Below are 14,126 nucleotides of genomic sequence, written 5' to 3'. Positions count from 1 at the left end.
ACTCAAAAAGTCATAGGTGGGGCTTTTTCTGAGATGGCTGGATCTAGACTGTATGATGCTAGAATTTATTTGTGATGCAATGCAAGAATCCAGGGCACTAGGATTAAGGGTGTGAGTGCTACCCACTCTAAGTAGCCTGGATAAAATAAAGGGATAGAAAATCTGTGGTCATCCCTTGGTGCTTTGATGTCTTCTGCCTGCCATGAACAGTTTCTCCTCTGCAATCCCTATCTGCCGCAATATCATGCCTTTGAGCTAGTTGATTATGGACTGAAACTTCTACAAACTGTGAGGTAAATAAATCTTTCATTCTTTAAATTTGGGTGTCAGGTATTTTGTCTCAGTAATGAGAAAAGTAACTAAGATATTTAGATAAATGAATATCCAGGACAAGTAAATGATTTTTTTTCCAACATCTAGTTCAGTGTTTTTTTACTTTAGCTTATATGAGAACCATCAGAAAAGCTATTTAAAATGTACATTGTAGGGCTCATCCTCAGAGATTGTAACCTGAAAGTTCAGAAGTAGAGATTCAGGTCTCTGCATTTTTAACAAACTCACTGAGAAATTCTAATGCAGATAATTCTTTGAGACAATCCAGTATATAACAAAGCACAGAATTCCTACAGAACTATGTAGATGTGATCCCAGAGCTCATGGGCAGATCTAAGCAGACCTTTGCAGCCAAAGGCTGGGACACTGAGCAAAAATGGAACAATGTACAAAGCAGCCAGCTGCAAGTCAGTCCCACAAAATGGCCAGCTCAGAGAACACTGAGTCCAGTGAAATCCACTGAATCTACATTTTAAAAGGGAGGGTAAGGGTAACTGTCATCATTGATATGAAAAATACATGCTGAATGTAATTATTTTGCTTGAATTAATGTATCAGAAACTTTTTAGGGAAGCAGATAATGGGAACACATTGTAACATAAAAAACTGAAACACTTCAGAGGAACTCAAATTTTTCTTACTTTAAATCAAATATTCATTAAAAGAAAAATGGCATACCACAAACAAGTAACACTAAATTATTTCAAGAAGAGCCACCAGTTATAGCTGTGTCCCTTGCCAAAACTAAGCTCAGACCCAATCACCAGCATCTAGTGAGAGACATAGTTCCTGAGGATGAGTAGAACAAATGAGTAGAAATTGCAGGGAAGAAGAGTTTAGCTTGCTTTGTGAAATAACTTTTTAATAATGTAAAAAATGGAATAGCCTGCCTTTTAGGCACCAAACTGCCTGCTATTTGAAGAATTTAAACTGATCCCAAGTGCACTTGGTGCATCTATCAAGCTTCCGTTGTATCTAGAGATACAAATAGCAAGATTAAGACACAGTCCTTGACCTCAATGGATTCAGTCTAGTGGAGGAGATGAAAAAGAAAATCCACAATTATAATATCCTGTAATAAGACCATGACTATAATATATCTGGGCACAGCAAGAGCCCAAGACAGGATGTTCTGACTCAGATAGGTTGGGGAAGGCTTTATAGGTGAAATGATATGAACTCTGAATGCTCAGCTACTCAGAGAAAGTGAAGGAATGGCATTCTAGACAAATATATTAGCATATTTGAGGGTGAGGAGGCATAAAATGGCATTAGAGAAAGGAGACTAAAAGGCTAGAAGTTCTTCAGATGTAGTTCAAGATACTGGAGGGAAAAGGCAGGAATAAAGCTAGAAAGGCAGGCATGAATCAATCAGGAACTTCTTTCTAGGGCTAAGGTGAGGATTTTTAGCTTCATCCTGAAAATGATAAACTGCAACAGGAGGCTGACCTAGATGACTTGTGAAGTGCTCTTAGTTTGAGTCTAGAAAACCATATGCTTCTTCCAAGATTAATGCATAGGTTGGTAATATGCCTGTAAAACCAACCCAAATTTAGCCACAAGTTAGTATCTATAGGATCTTGGTATGTAAATTATAAAGAACATACTATCAATAAGCAAGACTGGGATAATTAGCCATAAGAAAAATATTAGGGCTGAGGATATATCCTAGCAGGATAGCACATGCCTGACAAGCAAGAGGTTGTGAGTTAGATCCCTGGTACAAAAAAAAATTATATCCATATTTCACACCATAACAAGTGTAAACTTCAAATGTATCAAGAATATAAATATAAAAATAGTGAAACCATATTAGCGCAAAGAGAAAATATGAGTGAATTTCTCTATAATTAGGTTCAGAGAAAGGTTTTCTAACTGTGCTTCAAAATCCAGAAGCAATTAAAGAAAAGGTTGACAAATGATTTCTTAAGAATAATATTTTCACATGGCCTAAACCACTATAAACAAAGCCAAAAGGCAACTGACAAATGGAGAGAAGAATTTTCAAATATACCACAAAGAAAGCATTAATAATCCTACCATATAAACATCTCAAAAAATCAAAGGACAAGGGGCTGGAGGAAGAGGGGAATTAAGAGCTATTGCTTAATGGTTATGGGATTTCTGTTTCAAGTGACGAAAAAGTTCTGGAAATGGTTAGTAGTAATGGTTGCACAATTTGGGACATGTGCTTAATAGCACCCAATTATATACTTAAAATGGCTTAAATGGCTTCTCATCTTCTACATATTCTATTCCAAGGAATAGTTTTTGTCTTAAAAAATCAAAGGACAAGGGGAAAAGACTTCTGATAAAAATTGGGAAAAGGTATGACAAACAATTCACAAGAAAGTTTATAAAAATGGCCCTTAAATATAAGAAAAATGTTCAAACCCAAAATTAGAGAAAAAATAAAGCAATGTGAACTATATTTTATACATCAGATTGCAGAAATTATAAAAGTATGATAACAAATTGTGTTGGCAAGGCTGTAGGAAGCAGGTATTCATATAATATTAGTGTGTTTGAAAACTGCTACAATCCTGTGGAAGGGACAATTAGCAATATGAATGCAATTATGATATGCAAGTTACATTTTTCATTTTTATTAGTACATGTTAGTTCACCCTTACATCTTTACAAACTGCCCTCCCAGGGGCATACTGCTTGGCCTCCCAGACCCTTTGCAATCAAGGTGGAAGCTATCTTACCCTCAGAATTTGTGCATTTTCCTTGCACCTAAAATCAGCACCATGAGGATGCCACCAAGGTTTGCTGCCAGCTGGAGCAGTAGCCAGGCTTTTCTCTCTCTTGGCTGTAGGGGCGGATTGCCTGGATCACTGAGCTCTATGAACCTGATTGTAAAGAAAAGCTTTTCTATGTTGCCACGATTCTGGAACCTCATATGGCCTCTGTAGCCATTCTGGAGCATGGTGCTCTGCATCTTTCTTCTCTGAGAAAATTCTCTCACTTTTGCAGTTTTGAAGCTGCAAAGGGTGGAGACCTGATACTTCCTGGGATGCCCTGGGGCCATCTTTCTTAACTCTCTGTTTCTCCTCAGCAATCAAAGTCTCAACCCTCTCTTTACAATCCACAGCTTTCCTGGAATTTTCCTTCTGGCCAAATTCAAAGAGTTGTTAATTATCCTGCTGGGCTCTTTGCTCTTGCTTTGCAACATAAAGCTGGCTAAAAGCCCCCAACAATAGCCATGCCACAGCCTCAACATTCGACTGCTTTGAAATTTCCTTTTCCAGATTATTGAGTACTTGCTCTATGTTTTAGTCTCAGGCAAAGTCTCTGGGCATGAGCAAAATGCAAACTTTTTGCTAAGCCATAACGGGGAGTCCAACAACCAATACAATCCTTTTTCTCAGCAGAAACCTCCCCAGCCTGGTTTTTACCATCAGGCTTTCTATCAGCCTTGTGGTTTCCTGAGCTCTGACCAGAATCTCCACTACAGAACAGCCTAAGCTGCTCCATCTGTGTGCATCCAGGCAACATGTCTGAATCTCTCCAAACTCTCCCCACAAGCCATTTCCAAAGCTTCTCAAAAAACATGGTCATGTATTATCACAGCAAACAACCCACTCCTCAGTACCAAATTCTTTCTTAGTTATTTTTTACTCATCGCTGAGACAAAATACCTGATGACCAAAGTTGAGAAAGGAAAGGTTTATTTCTTGCAGTTTTTGGAGGTTTCAGTCCATACTCAGTTGGCTCCAAGGCAGGGTGGCATGGCAAGGCCGCAGTTCATGGAGGCTGCAAACAGCAAGCAGAACCTGGCAAGAGGGAGACTCACCTTCTTCCTGCCATTACATTACATCCTGGCTCCACCCCTATGTGGGAGTAGCATTGACACCATCAATCCAAGCACTAGACAATGAACTAATCTCAAATGCACAATGCAAATGCATGAGGACTGGGGGCCATCAACATAAACCATGACAGTGGCAAAATGATGGGGTAGGGGAGGAGATACACTCAATGCTGGGGAACTCTGGATCAGGAATGAAAAATATGAGTTCTAGTCCCACCTATGCAAAAGAGGATATGACATGTTTTATCTTTATTCTTATTCCTTCTCTTATTTCTTGTCATCAGCACATTCCTTCTTATAGATTTTGGTCAATATATACTTATACAAAAGGAAGGGAAAAAAGAAAGATTTGTGCTAATATTGTTTGGAGAATGTTTTATGCCTATATCTTGTACTCTGAGTAACTACATTAAAGATAACAATATGCAATACATAAACTATTGTTATTCTTCTACTATTTTGTTATGAAATTTTGCTTTACTTTTTCCCTTAAAATAAAATAAATAAGTAAAGAAACATTTGAATTATTTTTCCAAAAATTTGAATATATAAAGTAACAAATTCACAAAATATGGCATCTTAAAACATGTTGAAAGATTGGAGGCTGGGGATTTAGCTCAGCGGCATAAGCACCTGCCTTGCAAGCAGACAGTCATGAGTTCGATCCCTGGTACCAATAAAAATGAAAAAAAAAAAAAAAAAAAACATGTTGAAAGATTATAAAGCAGTGCATTATTCCTCTTTTTTATTTTAAAGAAAATAAAACCAAACAAAATAAAATGGAATAAAGTCAATCAAATCAAAACAGTGAAAGGCAGCACTAGCTGCCTCATGGAAAGAGTGCTTCTTATTTCCCTTCTTGGTCCACAGTTACCACTTGTTCATGGGAAGGGAGAATTGGCTTCGTGTTTTTCCTCCTGGCCCTTAGCCACTGCTGACTCATGGGATGGGTGCTTCTTCTTTCTCTACATTTTTCCTCTTAAGAGTAACAATTTTTTAAGTTATTACACATCAAAGATGCAATCTTTTTTAAGGTCAGTTTTTCTTGAAAGGTATATTTTATGTAACATGTAATCAGTTAAATAGATTCTGCCTAGTAAAATAAGTGCTTTTATATTTCAAGTTGACTTTAAATAGCCAGAAAGCAGTCCTCAAAGTTTTTAGACTCAGGCAACTAATAGACTAGTGTTCAGTTATGGAATCTAGAATTAAAGCATCTTGTATTGTCTGGTTTTAAAGTATCCCAGAGTTTTGAAGCATAAAGAGAAACATTTTATCTTATATTAAAGTTACATTTCCCATTTTTGGGGTACATGTTTTATGAGGAATGCTTAATTCTATGCATGACCATTTACCAAATACTGCTGATGTGATTTCTTAAAGGAAACATTCTGTGCTGTGCTATGATGCATTGTAACCTTGATGCTCAATAAATAGGTTTGTAAGGAATTAGAACTGTGTATTTAACAGTACTCTTGTATAACAAAATGTAAAATTAAAGATGAGGAATGTGTGCAAAAAAAAAAATGAAGGGAGAAACACAGTCGTGGAACAGACTTGTATGAGCCATCAGCTGCAGGAAAAGCATGAGATTCTGCTGCTATTTGAGTCTTTTGAACTGGTAAAAGCTGCTGAGTGAATTCAGTCCTAGCACCTGCCATACCCCTGGAAAGAGAGCTTGATCAGACATCATTCTGGGGAAGGAATCATTGTTTGAACCTGGGACCCAGAGCAGCCATGGGATGGCTTCATTTCAGGACTTCCAGTTTACATTCTCAAAGTGACAGTATAAAAGACAGTTAAGGGAGACATGACTAGGCTGGGAAGAGACCCTCTATGATTTGAACTAAAGGACACAACCAATGCCCCATAGCCAGAGGGTATGGGGCTCAGGTAGATTTGCTTTGAATTTGAAAGTTACAGGATTGGTGTCTTCATCCTATTCCTGTTGCCTGTGGATCCCTGCATCCAGCATTGGATCTGAGGTCTGACTATATTATTTATCTACCAGCATGAGCAAGGACACACCTTGACTTGAATGCTACCCCAAAATTATAGATTTCAGAAGAAAACCACATATTTGAAATCACAGAAAAAATTTTTTTCTCTTTAAAATTGTTTTCCTTCTTATTTTGGGGTTATTTTTGCTTTGTGTGCATACATTGTTTTGGATTTCTTGTTTTGTTTTGTTTTTTGTTCTTCTTTCCTTTATTCTTTTCTTACCTGTTTATTGAGGTCTGGGGAATTTTCGTTTGTCCAACTTTCTTGTTTATTTTATCTCTTGTCTTACATGTTTTCCTTTTCTTCTTCTTCTTCTCCCTTTTAACTTTTCTTCTTTTAACTTTTTCTCTCTATTTTTATACCTATATAATTTTTTCTCCTTATTTTCCTTTCATTTGGTATTTGACATCAGTTTTTTCTCCTACTTTTATTGAATTCTATAAACATCCTTTTACTGCCCATTAAGATCATTTGTACAACTTCTCTCTCCACCTTCCTGAATAATATAGTTTGAGGTTTCAAATTTTCCCCTTTTATTACCCTATTCCCAAACTCTATGTCTTTAGTAATATAAACATAAAGCTTCCTTAATCTTTCAATAGTTAGTTAACTCTGTAAAGTTACTTTTGGATTTTTTATATCATTAGCAGAGACATGGATGTTGCATTTAGTAAATATTGCCTGTAAATCAATACCTGTGTTATCTTAATGTTTACATCATAATTGTAGATTTCCTTTCTAGGGTGAAGTGTGCTACATAATTGGTTCCTACAGTATATTAACATCCAGTTTGTCTTGAACAATAGTATTGTAGTTGATATGCTTGATATTACCACAGTTTCATAATTGTAACTATATCTCTGTAAGACAACATCAGATTACCTTTCTGATATTAACAGTACTAGAGTATATTCCCAGAGAATTCAGTCATTAGGATAATTAAACTATATCCTTCTCTCCCAAATTAACCAATGTGATCTAATCTTGGGGCTGACACAAAAGACTATCATTAACCATGCCCAAAATACATCACTGAAAAGCAAGTAAAGACAATTGTATACTAGCAACAAAGTCTACATTATAAGTGCCAACAAACTTGACTACAAAACATAACAAACAATAGAAACATGAGAGGACAAGGTAAAAAATGCCTTCCAGAACTCTCAACTCCACTAAAAGACAATTCAGAGGGGACTAAGCGGCAGCATAGCATGAACCATGGCTGCTGTGGCTGGCTGGAGGACATCTTGGAATTGGGCAGAGCCCGCCACCATGGCGGCTTCAGTAACAAGGAGATTCTGGTGGAGGACATCTTGGAGTTGGGCAGAGCCTGGCACCATGACAATGTCAGTGACACAGAGAGAACTAGTGTAGGACATCTTGGAATTGGGCAGACCCAGTGCCACGGTGACATTAGATAGTTGCTCCTGGCACAGAGAGGTCTGGTAGAGGACAGCTGGGATTTGGGCAGAGATCTGTGCCATGGTAACATTAGTCAGCCGCTTCTGGCACAGAGAGAACTGGCAGGATCTGCTGGGGCTGAACCAAGCCTCTGGTTGGGACCCAATAAGCAGATACAAAATAGTTGTGACTCTGTGACATCCACAAAGTACAGCCTAACTTGCGGATTGACTGGCACAGAGGCTGGAGGCTAACCTGCACCATCCCTGCATCCCTGCCTACCTCAGATAACAGCAAATTGGGGAGAGCAGCAAAAACTCAAGTCAGCACACTTCTGAAAGGCCCTAAGCAATACGGAGAGGGCCAGAGACCCCCAGAACACTCCAGTCTGAAAGAAACCAGAAACATGACAAGAGATAGAAATAAGAAAAAATCTCCAGCTGCCCAACGTGAGAAAATAAGCCCAGGAGAAGTAAACACAGAAGAGAGCAAGCACAGTAACCATCCAATACTGGACACAGCATTAGCCGAAATAAAAAAAATACCTCCGTGACCTCATAGATGAATTTAAAGCTGTACTCCTGATCCAAATGAGGCAAGATATAAAGAGATTAATTAAAGAAATGATAAGCCCCGCCCAAGAGAACACAGATGAAAGAACAGAGGAAATCAGAAAAGAAATAGAAACTCCTGAAGAAGAATTTAAACATAACTTGGAATACATAAAACAGATCCAAAGAGATTACCAGGAAACCAAAAACTCCATTGAACACTGGCAAAAATGCCCTGACAGAAACTAAAGACAGCCTTCTGAAACTTGAAGAGAGATTTGTGATATATGATTGTGAAAGAAAAGATCTCTTAAAAATAATGAGGAACCAGAAAGTAACAATTCAAAGGCTAGAAGATGACAAAAGGATACATAACTTAAGAATAAAGCATGTGAGTAAGTAAACAGGAGCAACCAAAAATGAAATACAAAGAATATTCACAGATATATTAAAGGAAAATTTCCCATGTATAGCAAAAATAAATGATATCCACATAAAAGAGGCATACAGAACACCAGCTACCTACAACCAAAACAAGTCTACACCCAGACATATAATAATCAAGATTCTAGAAATCCACCAAAAGAACAGAATATTAAAAGCAGTCAGAGAAAAGAAGCAGATTACCTACAATGGGAAAATTATCAAATAACAACAGACTTATCAACACAAACTCTTAAATCGAGAAGGGAATCGGGATAAATATTCCAATTCCTGAAATAAAATAATTTGCAACCAAGACTCATATACCCATCAAAACTCTCTCTCAAAATTAATGGAGAAATAAGATGCTTCCAAGACAAGGAGGAACTGTGGGAGTTCCTGGCCACCAACCCAAACCTACAGAGAGCGCTGAAGGACATTCCAGAGAGAGACAGGAAGGGATACCAGGATTCCAGCAACAGTGGCAGAGAGGCCTCAATGAACGGGGCAGAGGGAGTAAGGTGGACAAATTAGAGTGGTAAAGTTGAGTAGCAGACATGAGGCAGAGACAGTAAGCAATAGTCTTTAGTATAGATAGCTTTGATACACTATAAAAAAAGTCAGAGGTCATTGTTAATAGTGTATCAGGATTTAAAAGACACAGTAGTCTTATCGCCCTGTTTAGTTTGAATTTAATTTGTTCTGGTCTATACACTCATATCAGATTTGAGGGCACAGACATCTGACCCAAAAATAGCAGGTTATACCATGGTAACTATCCTTAATTTCCTATTAACTTAAACTGAAACCCTGTATTACTTACATTGTCTTACTATGACTGATCTTATTTGAATCAGATTCATTAACTGTGGTTTTGCCTTGGCTGATTTTATTTGAATTTGGTATACTTGATATTATCAACCCTAAAAGTAGAGCCAACTACTCTGAAGATGACAAGATGTAAAAGATATCCATACTGGTATTGATTATTAACAGCTCTCAAGTCCTACAATGTTTGCAAAGTTGTATTTTTATAAAAATAGCTATGTAATACTATGCTTAACTATATTAAGCCTGATGATGTGGACAAGTCTATTGAAAATAACAAGAGAAAGCATAGTAACTATGGTAGATCACCTAATATTGTGGTCTTATGTGTCTTTTTCATTGCATGTTTTTCTAGGAATTTGTTTTGCTGTCTTGTTATGATTTGTTTTTCCCTATAATACAGAGAAGAGAGATATATATGTAGAAATTCACACATGAGAAGATTTTTTAAAAACTATTTATGGGAACAGATTATATAATGCAAGATGTAATGAACAGATACTCTGAAGAAGAGACACTAAGGAACCCAATGCTAATTCTGTAGCATTATGATATAAAATCTAGCAATACTATTATTCACTGATCAGAGTGATATTAGTCTAGTCTCTTAAGTTCAATTTCAGCATATGTAAAGATAAGGACAGCTACTATGAAGAGAATGAGAGACACTATGGTAGTTATTATTGTCTTCTCCAATGTCAGATCTTGAAGACCTAAAAAGCCTTCGCCATCCTGTAATGATTTGATTAGTTCTATAATATGCAGTATGTATTTAATGTGCATTAAGATGGGGACAACTATTTGGAAGAAACTAGAGACAATTAGATAAACAGTGAAGATCTCCAGTGGACTTGCTTTGAAATCTGTATTTCTTTAAATTGTTTTTTAAACTCTTTTGTTCTGTTTTGATATGTTTAATCTTACCCTCTTTAAGATAAAAAACAAGTGTGTAGGACTGATAACCATATTACTAAGTTTTTGTTAGATCATTGAGCAGAACTGTTGGCAGTGTCAATATTTGAATGTCATTTAACATACTTTAATTTTATAACCTGAACAGCTATTTCTAATATGACAATATGTAACTTATCAACCAGTGATTTCTTATCGTTTATTTTTCTGTAATTCTGTATTATTTCTACCCTTTTTTATCTCTATGTAATTTTTGTTTCTTTCTCTTTCCGTAAAAAAAAAAAAAGAGAATTAGAATTCATGAAAATATTTCAACAAGGAATCCAGGAAATTAAGGGATCAATGTGAGGACAGAATTTCAGAACTAGAAGACAATGATGTCTTCAAAGACCAACTACTAAAAGATCCCTTAAAAAGCAAAAAAACATGAAAAATGGATCCAACAGTTGTTAGACATGCAAAGAAGACTAACCTAGCAGTAATAGCAATAAGTGAAAAATCAGAAGACAACAAAATGGCATAAAAATCTTGTTCGCAGAAACAATGACAGAAAATTTCCCAAATATAGATAAATGAATTTTCAAATAAGTGAGGCATCTAGAACTCCAAATATCCATGACCAAAAGAAAAACTCCACACTGCATTACAATCAAAACTCTATCAATAGAGACAACATCTTAAATGCTATTAGGGAAAAGTACAACAAATCATTGTAAAGGTAAACCTTTAGAATTACAGAAGACTTTTTCCACAAACTTTAAAGCCCAGTAAAGCATGGAATAAAGTGTTTCAAACCATAAAAGATAACAACTTCCTACTTCAACTTATCCTGCAAAATTATGGGAAAATAAGGTATTTTCATGACAAGAAGCACCACCAACCAGCATTGTAAAAAGTTCAAGGATATCCTGAAAAGAAACAATGAAATAAAAATTCCAATAAATCAAAAAGAATGAATATTTTTAGTGCAGTGAGCAGCTAAGCAAAAAGAAAAAAGTAAGGAAATAAGCAACAGGAAAATAATCAATGACAACACTAAGTCAATATGTCTTACTAGTAACTCCTAATGTAGATTAAAAGACCAAGATAGGCAGAATGTATCAAAAATGCAACCCAGACTGCGGCCTTTCCTGGGGGAGAACCAGCAGCAACTCCTGAGATCCACGCCATGTTGGAACTTTGGACACTGGGAAGCCAAGCAAGCACCTCCCCTCCCTGGTAAGCGGCAGTAGTGTTGCCCATTGCAGCCCTTCCAGGGGGAGAACTAGCAGGGTCTCCTGAGATCCACGCCATGTTGGAACTTTGGACACTGGGAAGCGAAGCAAGCACCTTTCTTCCCTGGTAAGCGGTGGCAGTGTGGCAGACTGCAGCCCTTTCAGGGGGAGAACCAGCAGCAGCTCCTGAGATCTGCACCATGTTGGAACTTAAGACGCTGTGAAACCAAACAACCAGCCTGCCTCCCTGCTAAGCAATAGTGAACCTACTGATGCATGGCCTAGAGTCAAACATCCCACTTCCCCTACCCCCCCCCTTTTTCTGTCCCCCCATTAGCAAATGGGAACCAGAAATCTGAGCATCTCCTGGGAGATTGACCATAGCAAATAAGGGGGGCTTCCTTCTACTATTACTTTGAAGGCAAATATTTTTATTACTGTTTTGCTTTATTCTGATTAATGGTACTGCTCTATTCAATACTCTGTTTTGATAAGTTCTATAATGTTCTGTATTTCATCTCATTTTGATATACGTGGTTGAAAGAACAACTATTATAAAGATAATGAAATATACTGTGATACCTGTTACTGTTATCCTGGTAACCTGCTGTGAAGTTCTGTACCAATTTCACTGTATGATTTTAGTTGGCTTTATTCTGTCTTATTCTGTTGTATTTTACCATTTTCAAAATAAAATTAAAAAAATAAAATAAATGCAATCCAATGATATGCAGTATGCAGGAAATACATTTAATTCAAAATAAACTCAAAGTCTCAAAATCCAAGGATGGAAAAAATATTTCATGCAACAGAAATCTGAAAAAAGCTGGAGTAGCTATCCTAATTTCAGACAAAGTGGATTTCAAACCAAAACTGATCAGAAGAGACAAAGAATACTATACATACATGTAATTACATACAATGTAGGGAATAATTTAAAGGGAAGAATTAATAATTATAAATGTACACACTAAATACTGCTGTATCCAACTTCATAAAACAAACACTAATGGACATGAAAAAATCAGAGAAACACCAATACAATTATTATGGGGGAACTCAGTACTCCACTGATACAAATGGAAGAGCAGCTAAACCAGCTAACTGGAACAAATGGAAGAGCAACTAAAGCAACTTAATCAACAAAGAAATATCAGAGTTGCACCAAATATTCAAACAAATGAACTTAATAGATAATTACAGAGTGTTCCATCCAATAACACCAGAATATACATTCTCAACAGCACATGGAACTTTCTCTAAAGTAGACCATATATTATCCCATAGAGCATGCTTAAGTAAATGCAAAAGAATTGAAATTATCCTACTCATATTATTAGATATAGCTCAATGAAACTAGAAATAAATGGCAACAGAAACTATGCAAATACATGGAAATAATGTCTCTTGTATAATTAGTGGGTCACAGATGAAATTAAGGAAATTAGACAGTTCTTACAGTCAAACAATAATGCCAGAGTGATGTAACGGGCCTATGATACACACCAAAATCAGTCCTGAAGGGGAATGTTTATATAAATTCCATATGGGTAACAATAGCAAGCTCTAATAAATAACCTAATGATGTACCTTCCAGTTCCTAGAAAGATAAGAACAATCAAAATTCAAAGCTAGCATTAAAAAGACAACTATGAAGATCAGAGCAGAAATTGATGAAATTGAGACTAAAAAACAGAGTCAATGAATCAAAGAGTTGCTTATTTGAAATAATAAACAAAATAGACAAATTCCTATGCAATCTTACCAAGAATAGGGAAGAAAAGACCCTACTTCATACAATTAAAAATGAAAAAGATAATATAAAAATGGATTTGGCTGAAACGCAGATCACTGATAACTACTTGGAGAATCTGTATTATAACTAAATGGAAAATTCAGAAGAAATGGATAGATTCCTAAATATATACATGCCATCAAAACTCAACCAACAATATATAAAATTCCTGAATAATCTAATATCAGTCAATAAAATTGAAGAAGGGGCTGGGGATTTAGCTCAGCGGCATAAGCGCCTGCCTTGCAAGCAGGCAGTCGTGAGTTCGATCCCTGGTACCGATAAAAATGAAAAAAAGACAAAAAAAATAAATAAATAAAATTGAAGAAGTAACAAAAGAAACACTAAGAAAAGCTCAGGTCCCAATGAACTCGCTGCCAAATTCTACAAGAACTTTAGAGAAGCTCTAATGCTAATAGTCTTAAAAATCTTTAATGAAATTACAAAGTCTTTCCCTGGAAGCAAACACTACCCTAATTCCAAAATCAGGAAAAGACCCAACCAATAAAGACAACTGCAGGTCAATCTCCTTAGGGAATGTAAATTCAAAAATTCTCAATAAGATACTGGCAAACAGAATGCAGTAAATCATTAAAAGATCATACATTAATGACCAATTAAGATCCATTCCAAGAATGCAGGGATGGTTCAATATATGCAAATCAATAATTTAATATATCACATAAACAGAAGCAAAGACAAAAATCATGTGATCATCTTAGTAGATGTAGAAAAAGCATTTGCAAAAATCCACAATTCATTTATGATAAAAAAAAAACCTGAAGAAAATATACATAGAAGGTCTTTATTTCAATCTGATAGAAATCATCTAGGACAAATCAATGGCTAAC

The sequence above is a fragment of the Cavia porcellus genome, unplaced genomic scaffold, assembly GCF_034190915.1.
Source record: "Cavia porcellus strain 051 isolate PalLab524CR breed Dunkin Hartley unplaced genomic scaffold, mCavPor4.1 scaffold_33, whole genome shotgun sequence".
Lineage (NCBI taxonomy): Eukaryota > Metazoa > Chordata > Mammalia > Rodentia > Caviidae > Cavia > Cavia porcellus.
Note: the sequence above shows the minus strand (reverse complement) of the source record.